This window comes from Hippopotamus amphibius, chromosome 4, assembly GCF_030028045.1.
Source record: "Hippopotamus amphibius kiboko isolate mHipAmp2 chromosome 4, mHipAmp2.hap2, whole genome shotgun sequence".
Taxonomy (NCBI): Eukaryota; Metazoa; Chordata; class Mammalia; order Artiodactyla; family Hippopotamidae; genus Hippopotamus; species Hippopotamus amphibius.
This window is the reverse complement of record NC_080189.1, coordinates 162,758,279-162,783,287: the sequence shown is the minus strand read 5'-3', so window position 1 is coordinate 162,783,287 and position 25,009 is coordinate 162,758,279. Positions and strand designations below refer to the sequence as shown.

Genomic DNA, 25,009 nt, shown 5'->3' with positions numbered 1-25,009 from the left:
ATTTGTAGAAAATGTTTTTCCCCCCATTTTTACCTTTACTTATTTATTTTTTTTTAACAAATATTTTATTTTAATCAAGCTGGTACAGACAATGTTCATTTAAAACCCATAACCCAGGCCAAAAAGTACCTAAAAGAGCAGTGTTCTGTTGTATGCATTTCTGCACGAATTACTTTAGTTGCTAACAAAAAGTGGAACTTTTCTGGGATCTTCAAACAAGGTTTTTCTTTCATCTCAAAATGCTTTTTCTCTTCAGTGAAGCAATCTTTGGAGTTAGTTATTATTCTCACCACCTCTGTCATCTTAATTCCAACCTGGTATTCCTGTTCTTTTGGTCCAGACCCTCAGATTTTAAAACTAGCTTCAGGTTAAGGGAAGGACATTTTTCAATAGTTTAGTTCTCTGAAAAACTTCCATCTCCCACTGCAAGTCATAATCCAGGAGTGAAGCAATCACATGCTAGAACTTCAGGGCCAATTAGAAAGTCATTAAGAACACTCACATTAGCCGTTCTTATTTATCACAAGCCCACAAATGCACAGTCCTGGAAAAGGCGGCCTTTCTGTGTACACATGTAATTTTTAGAAAGGAGAGGGTGATATGAAGGGGGCTGAGGTTTGATCACCAAAAACCAGCACAATGAAACAAACAATAATGAATAATAGGCACTGGAATTCAAATTACCAGATGTTTTAAAGAAATGGGGTGCCAGTTTTCAATTCTGTTTTGAACACCACATTACAAAAGAACTATTTTTAAAAATAAAAAAGGATTAAGGGAAAAAAATAAAAAGAATATCCAAACCATTGAATGACTCCCTGTTTGTTCCTGATAAACGTCAGTCACATCTTCCTCCATTCCCAGTTCTTTCGGAGTGTGACTATCAGCAGTTCTCTGACCTTCAAAGAGAAAGCTGAGTTCATGGACCCTCCCTGTCTTTGACAGTTTGATTCTTTGAATTTCTTGAGATGTGTCATCATTTTCACTTTGAAGTGAATCTCACTGCTATCCTGTCCCATGACTTTGAGTTTAATATATTCTCCTTCCTTCTTATCCCCCAAGTCCTTAGTCGAAGGTTTTGCCTCCTGGTCAGACGCGGTGATGGTGGCTTCCCCTAGGTTCTCCACACAGCAGCAGCCTCGGGTAGGCAGAACCTCGCTCCAGGGTTTGCAAATATGTCTCTGTTCCCCACAGCACAACACCTCGGCTAGAGGGGCTTCCTCTACGCCTCCTACTCACTCAGTTTTGAATTATTTAGCAAGCCCTGCTCTTGTGGGGATGTATAGAGAAAGCATGGCTACAAGATTTTTTATTCTAAAAATAATTTGCTGCTGTATGTGATTTTGACTAATGTCTACCATTTAGTTTTTCCTGAACAATACTCCATCAGTGACAGGGTGCTCTATTCCCAGAGACCTAGAGAGCTGTTTGTTTTTGCAGCTGATAAGGATAAAAGAAGTACTTGGTCATTTTTATATTTGATATGGAGAGTGGTTCTTATCTTTTCTTTATAACCAAAACCATTTAAGTGAAATACGGTAATTGTATGGGTTACTATTCTTTCCAGTTCTATGCTTATACTTCAAATGGTAGTACTGGGGATTGTGGCCATTTGTGGAGAGAAGTAGAAAAGAGTAGAAGATAAGTGCCTCTAACAGCAGTTAGAAGTGATTTTTAACTTCTAAGTAAAAGTATGGCCATTATTCAAGAAAATGTTCTATTAAGTATCATCTCAGTCCCATTGGGCCTTGAGTAACTTGGTCAGAAATAGATTGCTGGGGGGCTTCCTAGGTGGCGCAGTGGTTGAGAATCCGCCTGCCAAGGCAGGGGACACGGGTTCAATCCCTGCTCCAGGAATATCCCACATGCCACAGAGCAACTAAGCCCGTGCGCCACAACTATTGAGCCTGCGCTTTAGAGCCCATGAGCCACAACTATTGAGCCCATGTGCTGCAACTACTGAAGCTCACGCGCCTAGAGCCCGTGCTCCACAACAAGAGAAGCCACAGCAATGAGGAGCCCGCGCATCACAATGAAGAGTAGCCCCCACTCACCGCAACTAAAGAAAGCCCGTGCAGAGCAAAAAAAAGACCCAACACAGCCAATAAAACAAATAGATTAAAAAAAAAATAGATTGCTGTCTCTTGGCGAGGATTCCAAGCTTTCTAAGGCATCAGTGCTAAATCATCATCATAAAGAATTTGCTGGACTTTTCTTGTGCAGTATTTTTACAGGGAGGTAGAGGGAAAGAGGGAGAGAAAGATGATACAAGGAGTGGGCTCACGCAGTTATAGAGACTGGCAAGACTCAAGATCTAGAGCAGGCAAACTGGAGACCCAGATGATCTAGTCCAGATGCCATCTGTCTCAAGATCCAGGAAGAGCTGATGCTTCAGTTCAGCTATGACGACAGAGGGGGGAAGAAAAGATGTCCCACCTTAACAGCCAGACAGGAGAAATTCTTTCTTAACTGAGAAGGCCTCTTTGTCCTATTTAGGCTTTCAACTAATTGGATGTGGCTTACCTACAAGGAGCAGTTTAAATGTTACTCTCATTCAAAATACCCTCACAGACACATACAGAATAACGTTTGACTAAATATTTGGGGCCCACGAAGCCCAATCAGGGTGACACATAAAATTAGCCTTCACAGTATCCTCAGTTGATTAGCTTACTTTTTTTTGAATACTAAAATTAGCCTTTAATGTTTTTCAGCTTCAGGATAATAAATGAATAAACTCTGTCTAAGCCTGTCAACTTTTTCTTCTCCGTATTGGGCTTGGCAGTGAAGACCCAGCTTTCGGTTCTAAACTCTGTTCCCTTGGAATGTTGACAGTGTTACGCTATTAAGTTCAGTTAACTTTGTATTTTAGTTTCTGTGCATTAATTGATTTTTAGTTAGTCCCCTACCTGATGTTTATACCCTTGGCAATTTGCTAGAAAGTAAGATCTTCAGTAACAGCCAGAAAGATCAAAGGAATTAATTTGGGAACTTTGTTATATGATTTTAATTAATAAAAGTAAGGGCCCAACAAGTAAGACTCTGATGGATGTGGAGTTTATGTTTATCTCTACAAATATGAAGATGTGTTTTTATGTACTGATTTAAGCTCTGATTTTGGAATTCTTTTTATATATAGTTTTATTTTGTTTGAGTCCTCTTGCTGCATGAATATATGCAATTCTATTCGGGGATCAGTCTCTTTTTTTTAAGATTTATTATTTTTGGCTGCGTTGGGTCTTCGTTGCTGCATGCAGGCTTTCTCTAGTTGTGACAAGCGGGGACTACTCTTGATTGCAGTGCAGTGGCTTCCTATTGTGGAGCATGGGTTCTAGGCACATGGACTTTAGTAGCTGTGGCACATGGGCTCAGTAGTTGTGGCTCACGGGCTCTAGAGCGCAGGCTCAGTAGTTGTGGCACACAGGCTTAGTTGTTCCTCGGCATGTGGGATCTTCTCAGCCCAGGGATTGAATCTGTGTCCCCTGCATTGGCAGGCAGATTCTTAACCCCTGCGCCACTAGGGAAGTCCCTGGGGATCAGTCTGTTAAGGATCCCAAATATGGAATTTTTAATACATTTTAAAAAAATTTTTTTTAAATTTTTTTTTTATTTTTTGTCACACCATATGGTTTGCAGGATCTTAGTTCTCCAACCAGGGATTGAACCCAGGCCTACGGCAGTGAAAGCACTGAGTCCTAACCACTGGACTGCCAGAGAGCTCCCTTTAATACTACATTTAAATGTATTCACCTATTCATTCATTCTTATTTTGTTCATGGAAACAATACATGCTCATTTTCAAAAACCCACATATATGTCACAGAAAATAAACAGGAATAACCAGTGTCAGTTATTTGGCATATAGTCTACAGATTTCTTTTGCATGCACATATATACACATATATACAAATAAGATACATATATACAAATAATAATTTTGTTAGTGTTATTTTTAGCAATGGCATACAATTAAAAATAAATTATAATTATAAATCCACAGGATTAGAAGAGTTTGACTAGTAGTCATTTATGGGAGGGCAGAAAATGACATATTAATTGCCTTTTTAGCAGTTTGGGGGGACAGTTTCATTGTAGGGTTGTTAGAATTTACTCCATGATTTTGGCAAGAACAAAAAATAGATGGTTCTGCTAGGATACTTCCCCTCCTGCACAGTGTTTGATGGTGCTTATGAATCACACAAGATAAGGCAGTCACACCGCGAGAGGTCTGCCAGCTTGTGAATCCTCCCTAAATGGGAGCTCTCACAAAGCCTAAAGAAGTGATACATATCTTCAAGTTGAGAATCTTGTCATTATGACAAGTGAAGTGTTCCATTTTTGCCTGCATTTCCTGTGCATGCCTTCTTCTGATAACACCCCTTGTCAGGCTCATTTGTTACAATGTTAATTCTCTCTGAAGTGCTTTTCTTTTTTCTTTTTTTTCTTCTAGTTTTATTGAAATATAATTGACATTGAACAAATAGCACTGTTTGTGTACAGCATAATGATTTGACTTAAATACATTGTGAAATGATTACCACGATAAGTTTAGTGAACATTCATCATCTCATATAGGTACAAAATAAAAGGAAAAAATTTTTTCCTTGTGACGAGAACTCTTAGGATTTAAATCTCTCTTAACAACTCATATATAGCACACAGTGGTGTTAATTATATTAACCATTGTTGTACATTACATTCCCTAGTACTTATTTATCTTATAACTGGAAGTTTGTACCTTTGCCTTCATCCAGTTTTCCCTCTCTCTACCTCCTGCCTTTTCATATGAGTTTCATTGTTTCTGAAGTATCAGTAGCCTACAGCACTATGTTATTTCCTGGTGTACAACACAGTGATTCAAATCAGTATTTCAGTACATTACAAAATGATCACCATTGAAGTATTTTTCTTTAAAAAACAAAATAAAATAAGCCATTCTGTTACTGTTTCTTGTTAATTCTCTCTCCCCCTGACCCCATTCCTTGTTTTAAGAGCCATTTAACCTTGAGTTTGTTACAGAACCGAACTTCTGTCCTTTTGTGTAAGCCAGTCTGCTAACACTGGGCTGTGGTGAAGGAAGGTGCAGCATTTATTGCAGGGTGACAAGCAAGGAGTTCAGGACAGCTAGTTCTCAAAATACCCAAAGCTCCCTGATGGTTTCAGCAAAAGCATTTTAAGGCAAGGTGAGGGAGGGGAGTCCCAGGGTATGTGATTAGCTTGTGCACAGTTCTCTGACTGGTTGAAGGTGAGGTAACAGAGTGGTATCACAGGGGTTAGTTAATATTATCAATCCTTAGGCTTCAGTAGGCCTGGGGGCTATGTGTATCTGTAAAACAACTCAGGAAATGTGCATCAGATACTATTATCTAGGTACTTTTAGAGAGGAGCTAAAGCAGAGGATATGGGGGGAGGGTCTGTTCTGGGAAGGCTCCAGAGGGTCCTGCTCATTACATATCTAGCCAGTTACCTTCCCAAGCATTGGGAATTGCTCTCATAGAAGACATACTCCTGGGCAGGAGGTGCTTTCTCAATCCAACTTGAGCACTGATGATGTACTCCATGCAATCTTCTCGTTCTGTTGTGTGTTTTGTGTTCTGACAGTTTTGACCTGTAAGTAACACAAATGTGTGCAAGTGATAGAGCTGTCACACAAATGAGGAATGGATTATGTCAGGCATTCAGATGCACATTTTATAACTTCTGGAGGTTTCTTCAAAGAAATGGTTGAAGACAGAGCTAGTAAACAATCAGCAAGAAATAAGGTTAATTAGTTAAAGCCTTTGAACTATATGAAGCATTATATAGATGTCACTGCAGCCTGGCAGTTTTCACCAGTAATTGTAAGAATAGTACTTACAAGAAACAGTGGTATTGCCAAAAGCATGTCATGACTCCAGGGGATTCAGGAAGAGAAGCAGTCATTTCTGTTCCTTTCTGAAAGTACATCTCCATAAGGATTATGCTGGAATCCATTTTGCTACAGACCCCACCCCTCCTAAAAGAGGTTACATGTATATCCAGATCATGCAGTCTGTGTATAAGGATCTCTGTATTGCTAATTTAAATGAAAATAGACCACCATAAGGCATTGCTTGAGAGAGGTGACTTTTGACAGAAGAATGGGCTGCTTTTGGTTGAACTGATTTGTTCTTCTGTATATTTAAAGTGATTGCAGACACACTTTATTATTGTGAAACAGTAACCAGTATTGAGGCTGCAAAGAACAAAGAGCTTTATTTGGAGTCTTAAGAATTGCAGTTCAGGAGACACAGCTTTGTGTAAAACCAAAAGAGTGTAGGGAACAGAAAGAGTCAGGGGCTTATAAAGGCAAAAAGTTAAAAACTTTTTAACAAGGTTGTTAAAAGTTGCGTGGTAAGAATTGTGACTGGCTCTGGCACAAGTTAGGAAATATTTGTCCTTAAGGAATCGTGAGTTATTCTAGGTGAAGTGTCCAGTAAGTATCTTGAGTTTCTGGCAGATCTTCTGGATGCCTTCATTAGGACAGTATGTGGTCTAAAGGTCATATTCCATCCAGGCTGAAATGTGCATAAGTCACATTTCCTCATTGGCCTTCTGGCAGTTTTAGAGAGCTTCCTTAAGCAGTACTGACTCAATTTTTATTTTCCTTCTGCATTTCCCCCTTTTGATTGAGATCTTTCTTTGGAAAGCATTGATGATCAACCATTTGGTTATTTGGTATCTGTATCAACTTCCTTGGCACTTGGGAAAGCTCACTCCCAGAAAGCCATGTCTCATGGAGGAGGGAAAGAGGTGGTTGCACAAGAGGTGTGCTTTTAGTGAGCTTCTAGCTGCATTTGAGCAGCATGGAACCATCTAGGAAGTGAGTCCTAGGCAGCATCCAAAACAGCCATGGATCTTCATCAGGAGGAATCTTATAGCAGTAATTACTCATGTCTAGACAGTGAGCTATCATTATTCCTGTGGAGGGTGTCATAGTACAGCAGTGAGAGATACAAAGCATTAGTAACTTACAGAATTCACAGGCAGTAATTAATAATGCAAGAAGCAATAGTGATGTCACAAGCAAAGATTTTAGCCAACTTCCATTTGAGCCTAACCAGCCTTTTACTATTTCTCCGAGACTGGGCATCAAATCATTTATAGCATTTACCTGCTTTTTTTTTTTTGACTTACTAAGTAGGTGAAATGAAATGATTCATCTTGTATAAAAACACAATATTCAGTTTGTATTATAACACAGGTACCACCTTGAGAGGCCGTAGTAATGTCAAGAGCCACCCAATTTTGTCAGACTGCTTTTCTTGTTAAAGATACTTCAGAGTTTAAAGATTTATAGCTTGTTGAGTAAATCTGGTTAAAACTTCTATATGAACAATGATATCTTCAAGTCCCATTGAGGGAACAAAAGCAGCTGCCAGATGATCATACAAGTAAAAGACTAACCTAACCCATCGTTTTGCTTTTAACAAGGAGGTAATTTGCAGAAGCTGTGTTGAGGGTTGTGCGAGTATGCTCTTGAGTCGAGGAAAACCCTAATTTCCCTAGCCACCTGTATGCCCAAGAGGGAGCGAGGGACAGAGATTAGTTCCACAAAGCCATTTGGTTCCATTTGGGGCTGCTCAATAAACACTGGGTCATCTGTCCCAATCAGTTCCAAATGAATCACTAGCTTTTAAAGTGATAGTTGCAGTACAAGAATCACATGGTTCCCATCTGAGACATTGGGTCTTATTAGGTAAGTTCTTTGTAAGATTAAGCAACATACAGAGCTTTGGTACTCAGATGTCTGTAACCTGGTGTTAATCATATAAATCCATCCCATAATTGGGGAGTGCTGCCCGCAAAAGATGAGAGCTAATATTCTTCAGTTCTAGTTTCCTGAGATTGGACCCTGGTAGCATTAAGAGAAAACAAATGTAAACAAATAACAACATCCAGATTTGTTTAAGGTCAGGTGGTAGGCCATTCATGTGGGTTCCAGTTAGTGGTGTCTCTGGTTTTTAGAGTACTTCTGGCATTTCTTTCCTCTAAGATGAAATTTCTTAAAGCCAACCACTAGGATCCTTGCAGCAGAGGTATCCTCCAAGGTAATCTAGAAGTGCTGGACAAGGTTGTCCACAAATCCAACAATTAGATTCATTATAAAACTTAGCATATGATTGTGCCCATAGAAGAAAAACATTTGAATCAAAAGCATTGATATGTGGAAAAAGGCAAATAAAAAAGGAAGATTTTATAGGCCTTGTCCTGAATCTTGGGAAAGCTATCCAACAGATATCTTCTGCTTCGTTACCTGGCCTTTGTCTAGTTAATTTTAGTTTTGGGTCTCTAATTGGTTGTGAAATCTAGGCAGGAGGTGATGCCTTCTTTAAACAAGAGGAGTGAATCCATGATTCAGTGCCCTTAGGGTTAGGGGCAAAAGGGTTAGTTAACAATATCTGGTAAGACTGGAGGGCATCTTTGTGAAGGTATCATTTCCATCAGAAATAGTCACCAGGCTCGTGATTATGATGTTGTAGGTCTTCATCTTCCAGGGCACACTGTGAAAAGATTGCTCTATGAGCTTTGTATTAATTTTAAAGGTTTTAGTTAGTTCTTGGCAGTAGGTGAAGAGATCTCCTTTAATCATAGCAGGTTCATGTGTTCCTTCATCTAGTCTCATGGGCCTGCCAATAACAATTTCAAATGGTGACAGTCTGTTTTTTATTTTTTCCTAAGGGAGTAAATCTGAGAGTAAGCAAAAGCAAGGGTAATGCTTTGGGGCCAAGGCAGCATTAAATGTAGGAAACTAGAAGAATTCAGGGTCTCATCCAGTTTACAGGTAGAAAACAAAATCTTAAAAGACAGTGGACAGGGACTTCCCTGGTGATCCAGCAGTTAAGACTCCATGCTCCCAATGCAGGGGGCCCAGGTTCGATCTCTGGCCAGGGAACTAGATCCTGCATGCTGCAACTAAGAGCCCGCATGCTGCAATGGAAAAAGAAAAAGAAAAAAAAACAAAATCCCTCATGCCACAACTAAAGATCCCACACCCGGCAACGAAGATCCTGCATGCAACAACTACCTAGCCCAGCGCAACTAAATAAACAAATAAATATTAAAAAAAAAAAAGAAAAAAAAAGACAGTGGACAGTGCTAGAATCTGATAGCCACAGAAGTATATTATTGAAACATACTTTTTCTCTCTAAAATCACCCTCATTTCTACAAAATATAGCCAAATTAAGACTAATTTGTTTGCAAAATAATTCTGGTTTTAGTAAACTTGGCCATATGATTTACATAAGTGTAACAAGAATAGCTATTGGTGGGGCTTCCTAGGTGGCGCAGTGGTTGAGAATCCGCCTGCTAATGCAGGGGACATGGGTTCGATTCCTGCTCCAGGAATATCCCACATGCTGTGGGGCAACTAAGCCCGTGTGCCACAACTGTTGAGCCTGTGCTTTAGAGCCCGTGAGCCACAACTATTGAGCCCATGTGCTGCAACTACTGAAGCCCATGTGCCTAGAGCCCATGCTCCGCAACAAGAGAAGCCACGGCAATGAGGAGCCCCGCACACCACAACGAAGAGTAGTCCCCACTCACCACAACTAAAAAGAAAGCCCGTGCACAGCAAAAAAGACCCAACACAGCCAATAAAATAAATAAATAAATAAATTTATTTATTTAAAAAAATGAATAGCTATTGGTCATATAGGCTCTTTTGAATCTACTTTGCTGGAACTTTTCAAGAAAGATACCAGGCTGTTTTTTCCAAGGGGCTTTATTGGCTCCGTAGAATCAGTCTTAGTTCCTCAAAGCTGTCTGGTCATATCTGAGCTTATACATAATCTTAAGTATGACATTCTAGTCAAGGTTTTGGTAATAAAATCAGTGTTTCCAATTGCGTCCTGTTATAAGGAGAGCAGATTCTTATTAAACTTATGCAAATAACTATATTGCCATCAAAATAAGAATACTCACTAAGAATTTCCAAATTATAGAGGGATCAGGTAGGGAGAAAAAATTAATGTTTCATCTTTGTTTACAAAGGTGTACTTAATTAATTGTTACAAGTTATAAATAGCTTGAGAGAAGAGGTTTCCTAAGTCTGGAAGACCAAAACGTAAAAGAACTGGCAGTATTTAAAACAAAAAGTCATAATAACAATCTTCCTCATTAGTTCATTTATTCCCGTGGGATTAATTCATGATTTTGATCTTTTGTTAGCAGTTTTATAAAGTTATCAGTTTCTAAGTTAGAGTTCTGTAAATTCTTACCCAGTTCGATGGTATGATCTGAGAGATTATCAGAAACGCGTATCTAGAGTGTCAGAGTCCCTTCCATGAATCTCTCTGAATATGAAGCTTATTCGTAAAAGCATCAGAATAAAGCAATAACTCTCTGAAAATGACAAAAGACCTCAAGGTGGCATGGTTAAAGATCTGATTACAGTGCAGTTCACAAAGAAATTAGGTTATTTCTGTGACATACAACATTTTAAGATAATAACTAGAATTATGACTGATAACATTATTCCAGGACATATCAGATTTCTAGGAATTTCACATAGTTTCTGAAATACTTTTAACATATATCTATACAGACACAACAATAAAGAAGGCTTAGTATTACTTATTTGGAAATGCTTCCCATATAATTTAATATATGAAATAAGCCTAGTTATCTCATTTTATAAGGAGAGGGAGAACCAATCTTTGAGATATTTCAGAGGCCTTGAAATAATATTTCAAAGTTAGTTCTAAATCAAAAAAGACTTTATTTAAAGTTTTATTTTGGGAGATTTGTCAAAAATATCGAAAGTTTTAAAAACGCTTTGTCAGATAGGATCATAGGTCCCTGTGGAACAATGCTTAGTTATCCATTTAATCAAAGTAACAAAGATTTCACAGGCAATTATAGAAGGTTATATAATACTGAGCAAAACTTAGCTCTTTTAATATTGAGAGGACTAGGTTTACTTAAATAATCAAAGATCTGATAAAGACAACATAGAATGTAAGTGGTTATTTTGACAAAACATAGAATCTGTCTTTTATAATTTCTTATTATTAAGAGCAGACAAATAGGGGAATAATTTTGTCCTTTTGACATAAAGAAAAACCAAATTTTGATTTTGTACCAGCTTACTTTTGATACTAAAACTCATTCACTTAATGAAATTCATTCTAATCTCAGCTAGTTGTGACCACACATAAAATTCTTTTCTCAAGATTTCTTTTTTCACAAATCTCCTACAGCTTTCTATATCCATTTTAGCTTGCCACTTATTTTCTTTCCCATTTAGAAATAACCAGCTTTAGGACAAAATCACTTTCTCTTCCCTTAACAAAATGCTTTACATTCCTTATACCTTTAAAAAAATTTTCCTTGCAGAAGATGTTTTCCTTTTTAATTTTAGTTGTTTTAATTACATATATTAATTAGAATTTTTAATCCTTAGAAGCCTTAATTTCTAATAAAAACTAAGACATAAGCAATTATGTTTGTTTGTTTTTTTGGCACACGGGCTTAGTTGCTCCGTGGCATGTGGGATCTTCCTGGAGCAGGGATCGAACCTGTGTCCCCTGCATTGGCAGGCGGATTCTTAACCACTGCGCCACCTAGGAAGCCCTAAGACAAGCAATTATGAACTGTCTTTTACATTAGCATTCTGTAGATTGACAAACATAATTTCTAGAAACACATGCTACTTCATAGTACAGTCTTTCAATAAGGCACAAGATGCACGGATTTACTAATAGACCCACACATATTTAGTCTCTGTAATAAGAGGTAAAATGTAGGTGAACTTAGACTTGTTTAGCAATTAATGTTTTAGTATTTTATCTTATTTGGAAATGACCTAGAAATTCAGTGAATTCCCATCATTTAACTTAGCAAAACTAAAGTTTCAAGTTACCAAGAAGATTTGAGGAAACTACAAGGAGGGAAATACATAATAGTAGACATATATTATGTTCACCATGTACTGATTACTATTCTTTTCATTAAATTCTCAGAACAAGTATTAGGTATAATTCTTCTTTTATAAAATTAGGCAACTGAGTGGTAAGTTGCTTATCTAAAAACACAGAGTTACTAGGTGGTGGAGCCAGGATTTGAACTGGCTGTTTAGTGCCAGAATACTCTCTGTGTATTAAATATTTAATTTTCCTTTTTTCTTTTTTCTCTCTCTCTTCTTTTTCTTTGGTTGTGCCATGCAGCTTGTGGGATCTTAGTTCCCCGACTAGGGATTGAACTTGTGCCCTTGGCAATGAAAGGGCGGAGCCCTAACTACTGGACTGCCAGGGAATTCCTAGATATTTCATTATTATTTGCCTTAATGTAATTGAATATAGGTAATTCTTCTGTGGAATTCAAATTAGTTTGAACACATGAGAGGATTTTCATTTTCTCAGAAAAATTCATCTTAAATGTCTGCTGTATATTCCTGGGGGGAGGAAAACGTAGTATTTGCCCTCAGAGTTTGTAGTTCTGAGGACATAAGATCACACATGAAAGGTATAAGAACAGAAATGGGACCTTATAAACAGGAGCAAATTAATGAGGTACAGAGTAGAGGCATGTCTTAAAATGTGCTAGGAATTTTCTCATAACTTAATTTTTAAATTTCTGTCCTTCATCTTTTACAGTACTTTCGGTTCTTTTGGAACTTTTAAAGATTAGAAATATACATAAACATTGGTAGAAGATAATAAAACAAACAACATGAAAAAACAAATTGCTTGTATTTACTGATTTGCATGATTTTCATCTAAACTGCAGAAAAATTGTCTATAGGAATTTTCATCAGTAGAGTTGTATCTAAGTTGTATTTAAGCATTGCTTAAATATGACATATAGGCTGGAAAGATTTGGGTGAAATGGGGAATGATTGACTGCTAATGGGTCTGGTTTCTTTGGGGGATGATGAAAATATTCTAAAATTAATTATTGTAATGGTTGCACAACTCTCTATACTTAAAAAAGTTGAATTGTATACTCTAAATGGGTGGATTATATATGAATTACATCAATTAAAAACTGAATTTACCTCTAATAAGTGATATTGTGGTAAAATGTATGTAACATTGTAACCAGTTGCAGTTCAGTGGCATTAAGTACATTTTCCAGTGTTGTACAGCCATAACCACTATCTATTTCCAGAACCTTTTCATCATCCCAAATAGTAATTAACTTTTATTATGCCAATACAAGTTTGGAAGCAGTAACCTTGATATATTATATTTAAACCTTTAGACTCCAGAAATACTTGTTCCTCAGAATTGTTTTGTCTTTAACGTTTTCAGCCTTTTTCATTTGCCTCCCCTCAAACCTGCTTTTTCTTTTGTGTTTCCTATTTCAGATAATGGCATCTTTATTCATGAAGTTGTCCAGAAAAGAAACCGTTATTATATTTTCTCTCTTTCTTTATTCCATGTACTTAATCACCAGAGCCTGTGGATTGTGCCTCCTTAGTATCTTTGAACCTCTTTACTTCTCTGTATCCATCCCCACTGTTATTTATTTGACTTAGACTCCTGTCTACTTTCACCTGGATTTAATAACCAGTCATAGTAGAGGGATCAGTCAAGCAAAAAATGGCTCAAAAGGATTACGATAAATAAACAGCTCTGAAAATTAGGAATAGGAGATTTCCATGCAGAGTTCCAGTAAAGTTTTATGACTGATGCCTTTCCTGAGTACTCTAACTTATATTGGTTGCTCCCTCTTTTCAAGATCCTTTCTTTCATTAAGTATTTATTTAGCATCCTCTATGTGCTTTAAGCATTTTGTAACAATTCAGTCTACCTTCAAAATATATCCTCCATCCACTTTTTATACCTATTGCTGTCACCCTAGTCCAAGCCACAGTCATCTCTCCGGTGCACTCTCTGCCTTTGTCTTTGACTCTGTTCTAAATATAGCATTCAGGGTGATCCTGTTGAAACACAGGAGATCATGTCAATCTTGTTTAAGAACCCTCCCAGAGGGCTTCTGCTTCTTAAAGTCAGAGTCTTAACATGAAGACCTGTGAGGCCCTTCTTATTTGGCCCTCTGTCAACCTCCCCTGGTCCCACTCTTCCCCCCCTTAGCTCAGCTCCAACCACACTGGTTTACTTGGTCCTTGGAAGTGCCAGGTGTGCTTTTGCTTTTTGGGCCTTGATGCTTTATGGAGCTCCAAGCAGGCAAGGGTTTTTGTGTCTTTTATTCCATACAGTCTACCCAGGGCCTAGAGCAGTGTCTGGCACATAGTGGGTGGGTGCTCAGGATAGATTTGTTTAATGTATGTTTACCTAGTATATAATATATTGTCCCCTTTCTATATAATTTTCCTGCTGAGGTTTTTGCCTTTGGTGTAATGACTGTTAGACCACTTTTGTATCTCCTGTATCTTCAGCAAATATATACTGAAATAAATGAAATCTTTATTATTTTTATGTACAAGATTTCTTTTTTTTAAATAGTTTTATATCTTAAAGTTAGGCTGCCCTGAGGCTTAAAAAAATGTTAGTAGCGTCAACAAATTCAGCTTCTTTAATGTTTGTTTTTAAGTTTCTCTAAGAAATCCCGAAGCATATACACAACTACTGTATATGCAGTTTTTTTTAACTCTTACTTTGACAGACTTACCAATATAAATTGGTCATCCTTCTCAAATATGACCATTTTTGTTTTAATTGACAATATTGAATTTGATGCACTAGTTCCTCATTTATATGGAGTAAGTAATAAGATGTGGAACAAATTTACATGTTCTCTACTTTTATAGATGTGTGTATTTATTTTAATGAAAATAGGTAGCAGTTATAATAGGGATTTAAAATTCAGTTGGTTTCCACTGGGTTCCCTCCAAATTCAGAGACTACAAAATAATTCTTACTGCTGTTGGTGTCAGATCTAAGTGTTCACTTGCCAACCCACTTCCCCTTTCTCGGAAGAAGTAAAAGTTAATTTTGGAACTCTGATTTCCTGATTAAGTGGAGTCAGGAATCCCAGCAATTCTCCCTATTAAAGGATATGCTTGCATATGTAAGGAATGTTCTGTTTACCTAAGGTTTATTTAGTTCAGGAACATCTTAAGCTCTGGTACAAATCCAGCCTTCCTTAAGCTGTCTCTCTGCATATACTCTTTTTGCTCAGCTTTACCCCTTTTTAAAATGGAAGTCAAATCCTCTACTTTCCAAAAGAATCTATCTTCTGTTCTAATTCAGCAAAAGTGTTAGTCCTAAGAAGTTATCTTGCCAGTATTACCAAATTGGTGTTCAGGATTTAAGATTCCAGTCTTCCTAGAAAGCACAGTTTCAGGAGAAGCTTTGTTGTATTATATTGTTATTATGCTCACCCAAAGACATTTAAACATTTTTAATCTAAAATTGACATTTTCAGTGAACATGAAGCATTTGTTTGTGCTTTAGTATTACAGCCGTGTCACTTTAACTTTTTCTTTGCTGAAGAGTTCTGACTCCATTGCACCCTAAATAATTTTTTTAATTAATTAATTAATTTATTGACTGTTGGATTTTCATTGCTGCACAGGGTTTCTCTAGTTGCGGCAAGTGAGGGCTACTCTTCATTGTTGTACGTGCACTTCCTGTTGCGGTGGCTTCTCTTGTTGCGGAGCACAGGCTCTAGGGGCGAGAGCTTCAGTAGTTGTGGTATGCAGGCCCAATAGTTGTGGCTTGCTGGCTCTAGAGCACAGGCTCAGTAGTTGTGGTGCATGGGCTTAGTTGCTCCGCAGCATGTGGGATCTTCCCGGCCCAGGGCTTGAACCTTTGTCCCCTGCATTGGCAGGCAGATTCTTAACCACTGTGCCGCCAGGGAAGTCCCCCCTAATAATTTTAATTATAGTGTCCCATAGCTCTCCTAAAAGGCAATCTTCCAGTAGGCATTCTGAACTAGATTTGTTAGTAATACTTTGTGCCAGCTTTTTATCAACCTCTCCCTGTTGACGACTAATACTAAGACTTCCCTGGTGGCTCAGTGGTTGAGAATCCGCTTGCAAATACAGGGGACACGGGTTTGATCCTTGGTCTGGGAAGATCCCACATGCCACAGAGCAACTAAGCCCACGTGCCACAGCTGCTGAAGCCCTCATGCTTAGAGCCTGTGCCCTGCAACAGAGAAGCCACCACACTGAGAAGCCCATACACTGCAATGAAGAGTAGTCCCTGCTCACAACTAGAGAAAGCCAGTGAGCAGCAATGAAGACCCAAGGCAGCCAAAAGAAAGAAGAAAAAGAAAAACTAATACTAAAATATCTAAGGGGAAAATGACTTTATGGGAAAGAAAGTAGATGCACAGATGAAAAATAAATATTTTTGCCAGCATTGTCTAATTTGTTCATTCATTCATATGATTTTTTTAAAAAGGAAAGAAGGGAAAGGCCAGTCCCTTTATGCTTTCATTCCCTGCCTCAAGGCAAGGGCTTTAAATCAGAAGTTCTGTTTTCATAACACTTCTCCTGTCTTACAAATTCGTGGAACACCCAGCACTAAAAATTTTGGTGTTTTTTTTTCAGATTTGTCTTAAACAACAGAGGCTAAGAGGAGAATGCTTAAGCCCACCCCTGTAATGTCTAGAGTGACATTCTTATCTATGCCTTTTGGTTCTGTTTTAGTTTTTTTTTTCAAGTAAAAAGGTGATTATTAAATAGTAGTTAGATATACTTAAGATTATAAAGTGAGAGATCAGAAATATAACCTCGTTCCAGTTTTTTTTCTACTTTATTTCCCAAGTAATTAAAATTTATTTTTATTGAAGTATTGACGTTCATACAGTAAAGTGCAGGAATCTTGGGCATACAGTTCAATGAATAAATACACACTTGTCTAATCACCACCCAGATCATGTTGTAGAACATTTTCAGTATCCCAGAAGGTTATCTTGTGCCTCTTCCCAATTCATTCCTCCTTGCCAAAGGTAACCACTGTTTTGACTTCTATCACTATATATGTTTTGCCTATCCTTGAACTTTATATAAATGGAATCTTACCTACAGTACATATAATCACTCTTGAATCTAGTGTATTTTATTCATCATATATCTTTGAGATTCATTCACATATTTTGGAACGATAATTCATTTTCATTGCTGTCCAGTAACCCGTTGTTTGAATATATCAGTTTTTTCATTCTGCTGATGGAAACTGGGTTGTTTCCTGATTTTGGCTGTTATTAAGAGTGACATTCTTATCTATGCCTTTTGGTTTTTTGTTTTGTTTTTTATTTTATTTATTTTTTTGACTGTGTTTGGTCTTCGTTGCTGCGCACAGGCTTTTCTCTAGTTGTGGCAAGCAAAGGCTACTCTTCATTGTGGTATGCGGACTTCTCAGTGCAGTGGTTTCTCTTGTTGCAGAGCACAGGCTCTAGGTGCAAGGGCTTCAGTAGTTGCAGCATGCGGGCTCAGCACTTGTGGCACACAGACTGTAGAGTGCGCGGGCTTCAGTAGTTGTGGCCCGTGGGCTCTAGAGTGCAGGCTCAGTAGTTGTGGCACACAGACTTAGTTGCTCCACAGCATGTGGGATCTTCCCAGACCAGGAATCAAACCTCTGTCTCCTGCATGGGCAGGTGGATTCTCAACCACTGCACCACCAGGGAAGTCCCTATCCATGCCTTTTGGTACATAACTATTGGGTATATGTACTTAGGAATGAAATTGCTGGTTCACAGAGTAGGCATATCTTTGGGTTCAGCGTATATTCCCATTTTTACAAAGTACCAATTTACAGTCTCACTGGCAATTTATCGTTCCTTATTCTTGCCAATACTTGTAATCTTTCAGCTACTTGAAAAACACATTCCATTCCCATTAGGGGAGATTAGAGATGGAAGTTAAAAAAAGAGAAACATTATTTATTCTTATTCCAAATTAGGAACCATTTCATTTTATATTTAATGTGTTTATTCATTTCTTCCTTTTGCCCTACCTTCCCAATTCAATATTTTAAGAATATTTACTTAATTCCACCCAAGGGGAAAAAAATGTACAAAAATGAGCAAGAAGAAGACCTGAATAAATGGAAGGATATCTGTGCTCATGGGTTGAGAGACTTACTATTGTTAAGGTAGCAATACTTCTGAAGTTGATCTATAGATTCAGCAACATCTGTATTAAAATTCCAGCTGCCTGTTTTTTAGAAATTGGCAAGCTAATCATAAAATTCATATGGAAAAGAAAGAGACCCAGAATAGCCAAATAATCTTAGGAAAGAAGACAATGTTGAGGGACTCACATGTCCCAAAGCTGTAATGACAAGACATTGTCATCCTGGCATAAGTATAGATATATAAACCATGAAATAGAACTGAGAATCCAAAAGTAAACTTTTCTATTTATGGTTAGTTGGTACTCAACAAGACAATTCATTGGGGAAAGAATAGTCTGTTTAAAAAAATGATTCTCAGACAACTGAATATTCACATGCAAAGGAATATTGTGTGACCCCTACCTCACACCATATACAAAAATAACTCAAAATGGATCAAAGGCCTAAATGTAAGAGCTAAATTTATAAAACTGTTAGAAGAAAACATAGCTGTAAAATTTTCATGACTGTGGATTAGGCAGTGGTTTCTTAGTTATGACACCCAAAAGAACAAGCAACCAAAGAAAAAAATAGATAAACTGGACTGAATCAAAATTAAAAGCTTTTGTTCTTTAAGGGATACTCCATCAAGATAGTGAATAGACAGTTCACAGAATAGGAGGAAATTTTGCAAACCATGTATCTGATAAGGGTCTAGTGTCCAGAATATATAAGGAACTTTTACAACTCAAATTAAACAACTCAGTTTAAAAATAGGTGAAGAGGGACTTCCTTGGTAGTCCAGTGGCTAAGACTACAAGCTCCCAATGCAAGGGACCCAGGATTGATCCCTGGTCAGGGAACTAGATCCTGCATGCTACAACTAAAAGCCCTCATTCCTCAACTAAAGAAGATCCCACATGCCGCAACTAAGACCTGGTGCAGCCAGGTAAATAAATAAATAAATATATAAATAAATAAATATTTAAAATAAATAAAAATAAAAATGGGCAAAGAAGAGAAGATGGCCAACCTATTAGTCATTAGGAAAATGCAAATGAAAACCACAAAATGCCACTTTACACCCACTAGGATGGCTAAAATAAAAACAATAAACAATAATGTTGGTGAGAATCTAAAAAAATAGATATGGAATATGGAACACTACCATATTACTGGTGAGAATGTAAAATAGCCCAGCTACTTTGGAAACCATTTTCCAGTTCCTCAAAAAGTATGACCCAGAAATTCTATTCTTAGGTTTATACCCAACAGAATTGAAAACTTATGTCCACAGGAATGTTTATAGCAGCATTATCCATGATAGCCAAAAAGCAAAAACAACTCAAATGTGCATTAGCTCATGAGTAGATAAACAAAATATGGTATGTTTATACAATATTATATGGCCATAAAAAAGAATGCAATACTGATACATACTGCAACATGAGTGAACCTTGAAAACGTTGTGTTAGATGAAAGAAGCCAGTACAAAACGTCACATATTAATATGATTCTGTTTATATGAAATGTCCAGAATAGGCAAATTCATAAAGATAGAAAGTAGATTAGTGGTTGCCCGGGGCAGTGGGGAGAAAGGAATGGGGAGTGACTGACAATGGGTATGGAGTTTCTCTTGGGAGTGATGAATTAGATACCGGTGATGGTTGGTTGTACAACTTTGTGAATATGCTAAAAACTACTGAATTGTACATTTTAAAATGATGGATTTTATTGGATGTGAATTATATCTCAATAATAATAATAACAGAATGAGAAGAAAAGCAAAAGAGTAGAGGAATTAGGGGTAAAATTTATTATATATAAGCTATGTATATAGTTTATAAGTATATAAGTATATATCTTATATATAAATTATACATGTAATTATATATTATATGTAAGCTGTAATAATTTGTAACAGTCCAATTAATGAAATAGAAATAAAATTCCAGAAAGGAATCCAAAAATACATAAATAAAAGGCCTACTGAATAGAGGCCCTACTTAATCGTAAGGTATTGCCTTTTAATATACCGTAATCAGTTAGCTCATATTTTATATTGGGTTTTCCTATGTGTGGTTTTGTACTCTAAATATATCAAATTGTCCTACATTTATGTCTTCCTCTAGAGTAAATGTGGTAATTGAATTTAAGAGAGGTAAAGATAGTTGCATGTCCAACTCACGTTTAAGGATACAAGAGAAAAGAAATCCATGGTTCCTGTAAAGAAATAATGGGGCCAATAGCAGTTCTCAAACAATGAGCAACAGTCACATTTGAAAAACTCTAGAGACATTTTTGATTATCATAGACTGGGCTATGGAGAGGCGCTGTTGCCATTTATTGCCAGGAGGCCAGTGATTCTAAATGTTCTTCATGGCACTGGACAGCTTTAACAACGAAGAATCGTCATGCCCCAAATGCCAATAGCGGTCTTATCGAGAAACACTGGCAATAGTTGACCAAAATTTTGCAGGATGCCCCCCTTTGGAAGATGGGGGATAATAGAAATCTTATAGTGGAAATGAATGCAGGATGAAACGAAGTCTCTGAGCACCATGTCTTTTCCTGAGAGCAGAGCCAGAGAATCAAGGAGACATGATTTGGGCCCCCTGGGATGGGGTGGTAGAGGCAGTGTTAGTCAGTGATGGATTCCTAAAAGGCAGGTGAGTCTCCAGGGGATGGGCCAGCAGGGACCAGCACTTACTTGTGATAAAACACAGTTACTTTGTTCTTCTTTTATATTCCTGTTACCTAATATTAACTTAAAAAAAACCTTTATTATTTTTATTTTATATTGGAGTATAGTTGATTTACAATGTTGTGTTAGTTTCGGGTATACAACAAAGTGATTTAGTTATACATATACATATATCCATTCTTTTTCAGATTCTTTTCCCATATAGGTTATTGCAGAGTATTGAGTAGAGTTCCCTGAGCTATGCAGTAGGTCCTTGTTGATTATCTGTTTTATGTATAGTAGTATATATGTTAATCCCAAACTTCTAATTTATCCCCCCCCCCCATCTTTCCCCTTTGGTAACCATAAGTTTGTTTTCTAAGTCTGTGAGTCTGTTTCTGTTTTGTAAATAAGTTGATTTGTATCATTTTCTTAGATTCCACATATAAGTAACATCACATATTTGTCTTTCTCAGACTGTCCGACTTACTTCACTTAGTATGATAATTTCTGGGTCCATCCATGTTGCTACAAATGGCATTATTTGATTCTTTTTTTGGCTGAGTAATATTCCATTGTATATATACCACATCTTCTTTATCCACTCCTCTATTGATGGACATTTAGGCTGCTTTCATGTCTTGGCCATTGTAAATAGTGCTGCAATGAACATTTCTCTTGACATATACCTAGAAGTGGGATTGCTAGCTCATATGGTAGTTCTATTTTTAGTTTCTTAAGGAACTTCCATACTGTTCTCCATAGTGGCTGCACCAACTTATATTTGCACCAACAGTGTAAGAGGGCTCCCTTTTCTCCATACCCTCTTCCAGCATTTGTTGTTTGTAGACTTTTTGATGATGGCCATCCTGAACAGTGTGAGGTGATACCTCATTGTAGTTTTGATTTGCATTTCTCTGATAATTAGCAATGTTGAGCATCTTTTCATGTGCTTTTTGGCCCTCTCTGTGTCTTCTTTGGAGAATTGTCTATTTAGATCTTTGCCCATTTTTTGATTGGGTTATTTGTTTTTGTGAAATAGAGCTGTATGGGCTGTTTGTATATTTTGGAAATTAATTCCTTGTTGGTCACATTGTTTACAAATATTTTCTCCCATTCTGTGGGTTGTCCCAGATGTGCTGTGTAGAAGCTTTTAGGTTTAATTAGGTCCCATTTGTTTATTTTTGCTTTTATTTTCATTACTCTAGGAGGTGGATCCAAAAAGATATTGCTATGATTTATGTCACAGTGTTCTGCCTATGGTTTCCTTTAAAAGTTTTATAGTATCTAGTCTTACATTTATGTCTTTAATCCATTTTGAGGTTTTTTTGTGTATGGTATTAGATAATGTTCTAATTTCGTTCTTTTACATGCAGCTGTCCAGTTTTCCTAGCACCACTTATTGAAGAGATTCTTTTCTCCATTGTATATTCTTGCCTCCTTTTTCTTAGATTAATTAATTGCATGGGGTTATTTCTGGGCTTTCTATCCAGCTCCATTGATCTATAAGTCTGTCTTTGTGGCAGTACTATACTGTTTTGATTACTGTAGCTTTATAGTATAGTCTGAATTCAGTATAGCCTGATTCCTCCAGGTGCATTTTTCTTTCTCAAGATTGCTTTGGCTATTCAGGGTCTTTTGTGTGTCCATACAAATTTTAAGATTTTTTGTTCTAGTTCTGCAAAAAATGCCCTTGGTGATTTGATAGGGATTGCATTGAATTTGTAGATTGCCTTGGGTAGTGGAGTCATTTTGACAGTATTGATTCTTCTAATCCAAGAACATTGTGTATCTTTCCATCTATCTGTGTCGTCTTCGATTTCTTTCATCAACGTCTTAACAGTTTTTGGAGTACAGGTCTCTTGCCTTCTTAGGTAGGTTTATTCCTAGGTATTTTAGTCCTAACATTTCCTTTTAGTCAGTCTTACTTAATATAGAAGCCAGAGTGGATCAATGAGTAGTGGTTAAGAGTACAGTCTGAGGGACTTCCTTGATGGCACAGTGGTTAAGAATCCACCTGCCAATGCAGGGGACACGGGTTCGAGCCCTGGTTTGGGAAGATCCCATGTGCCACAGACCAAGTAAGCCCATGCACCACAACTACTGAGCATGTGCTCTAGACCCTTTAACCACAACTACTGAAGCCCACACGCCTAGAGCCCATGCTCTGCAACAAGAGAAGCCACCACAATGAGAAGCCCGCATACCACAACCAAAAGTAGCCCCCGCTCGCCACAACTAGAGAAAGCCCACATGCAGCAACAAAGACCCAATGCAGCCAATGTAAATAAATAAATAAATAAATAAATAAATATTTTTTAAAAAGAGTGCAGTATGAAACCAAAGGAATCAGACAGTTCAAATCCTGGTTCCTCCACTTGGAGTTACGTAACCTCTCTGGGTGTTATTTTAGTTTCCTCAGCTGCAAAATAATTCTTAAAGTTGCCTCTTTCTAGAAGAGAGAAGTGAGAAAGCCTACAATAGTCTGTTCTTCCTCTCAGAAGTTACTGATGTGGTTTATGAAAGATGCTGTGGCTTAAGTGTTGAACATGAAGAGAATTCGAATTCTTTTTCTTAGCCCAGGTTTACTTGTCTCTTTTGAAAGTGTCATTTTGATGCATCTGAGATTTGCTGCCATGCCAGCTATTTACAGTTCTTGGAACTGCTGTAACAGCAGTAGTTAAGGCACACCTAACTCCTTCGCATAAGCCCAGGTACTTCCAACTGAGAAGGAGACGGAGCTGTTGTTGTCCTAATATTGGATTTAGATGTAGCACCGCTAGTGCAAGAGAATGCCAGGTTCATTTAAATTAATATAAATCAACGTTTGCCCATTCACTTATGGAAGACTATAAAGTAGTATCTTATCAGGAAGTAAGGCTACTTAGTAGTTGACTTGCTAATATTTAGAGATACAATAACTGAAGCTAAATATAGTTTTCTCCTGATTAGAAATTGCTTTACTGGCAAAAGGAAAGGGAATAAGCATTTATTGAGCCTGGCACTGTGCTTGCTGTATTACATAGTTTCTTTGCTCTAAAGGGAGTCAGTACTAGAAGCTTCCATAATTACTTTGGATATAGCCTTTGAAAACAGTTTGTATGTGATTTGAGTTACCTGATATTATAAAGACTTGTATAAGAACTCTTTAAGATATAAGCTCCAGCTTTAGATATCAGTGGAGACACATCTTTAACATAGGCAGAGTAAACACTAAGGATATCTGAGTTTATTCTATTTTTTAAAGAAAATGCTTTTCAAGAGAAAAACCACAGGAGTGAAACATGTTCCTTTTCACTCTGCAATATAGTCCAATCAAAGTAAAATATTAGAAAAAGTAACCTTCCAAATAGCAAAAATAAGACTTTGGACAGGTGAGTAAAAATAAACTGAAAGATTGATAGTTAAGTTCAATTCTTAGACATAAAGTATTGAAGAAATATTATGTGAAATATCCATAATGTAATGTTTTGATAGTATAAGTTAGAAGAAGGTGATGGGTGGTATTTTTCCATATTTTATCCTTCCTTATGTCCCATAATTCCTAATTAATGCCGAAGACTAACTGAAACCATTCTTGGGGCTATTTGTTCTGTTTGGGGGACCCTAAACTGAGGAAACCCTTATCTGCTTTGACATTATGACCTATAAGAAGAAGGGGAGTGGAATTCCCTGGTGGCACAGTGGTAAAGAATCCGCCTGCCAATGCAGGGGACACGGGTTCGTGCCCTGCTCTGGGAAGATTCCATATGCCATGGAGCAGCTAAGCCCGTGCGCCACAACTATTGAGCCTGTGCTGTAGAGCCCGTGAGCCACAGCTATTGAACCCATGTGCCGCAACTACTGAAGCCTACGTGCCTAGAGCCCGTACTCCACAACAAGAGAAGCCACTACAATGAGGAGCCTATGCACCACAATGAAGAGTAGCCCCCGCTCACAGCAACTAGAAAAAGCCTGTGCATAGCAACGAAGACCCAACGCAGCCAATAAATAAAATAAATAAATAAATAAATAAATTTATAAAAAAAAATAAAGAAGGGGGGAGAGGGGAGGAAGCTCTTCAATTTCAAATTCTTCCAGCCCATTATAATTAATTGGAAAGTATAACTGAGGAATAGCAGTAATTTTATTTTATTTTTCCTAGGAAGGCAAATTATATCAGCATATCCAGAAAATCTAAGAAGATTAGGAGCTGTGTAGTGGAGTATAATGTGAGTTAGGGGATCAACTCTGACTGAACATAATTCATATTTGTGTCCTTTATTTTGAAAGATTTCAGTTAACACCAGAAATTTTATTTTTGAAGTTGCAGACTCAAACTCATTTTGTTGATT

The 25,009-nt window shown here is 37.4% G+C and overlaps 1 protein-coding gene and 1 pseudogene across 1 annotated transcript in view; one reads left to right on the top strand and one right to left on the bottom strand.

The window, feature by feature from the left end:
- SPTLC2 (serine palmitoyltransferase long chain base subunit 2) overlaps positions 1 to 25,009 on the top strand; it is a 122,643-nt gene that overhangs the window by 82,254 nt on the left and 15,380 nt on the right. The window lies entirely within an intron of this gene.
- On the bottom strand, positions 778 to 14,633 carry LOC130851123 (small ubiquitin-related modifier 1-like; annotated as a pseudogene).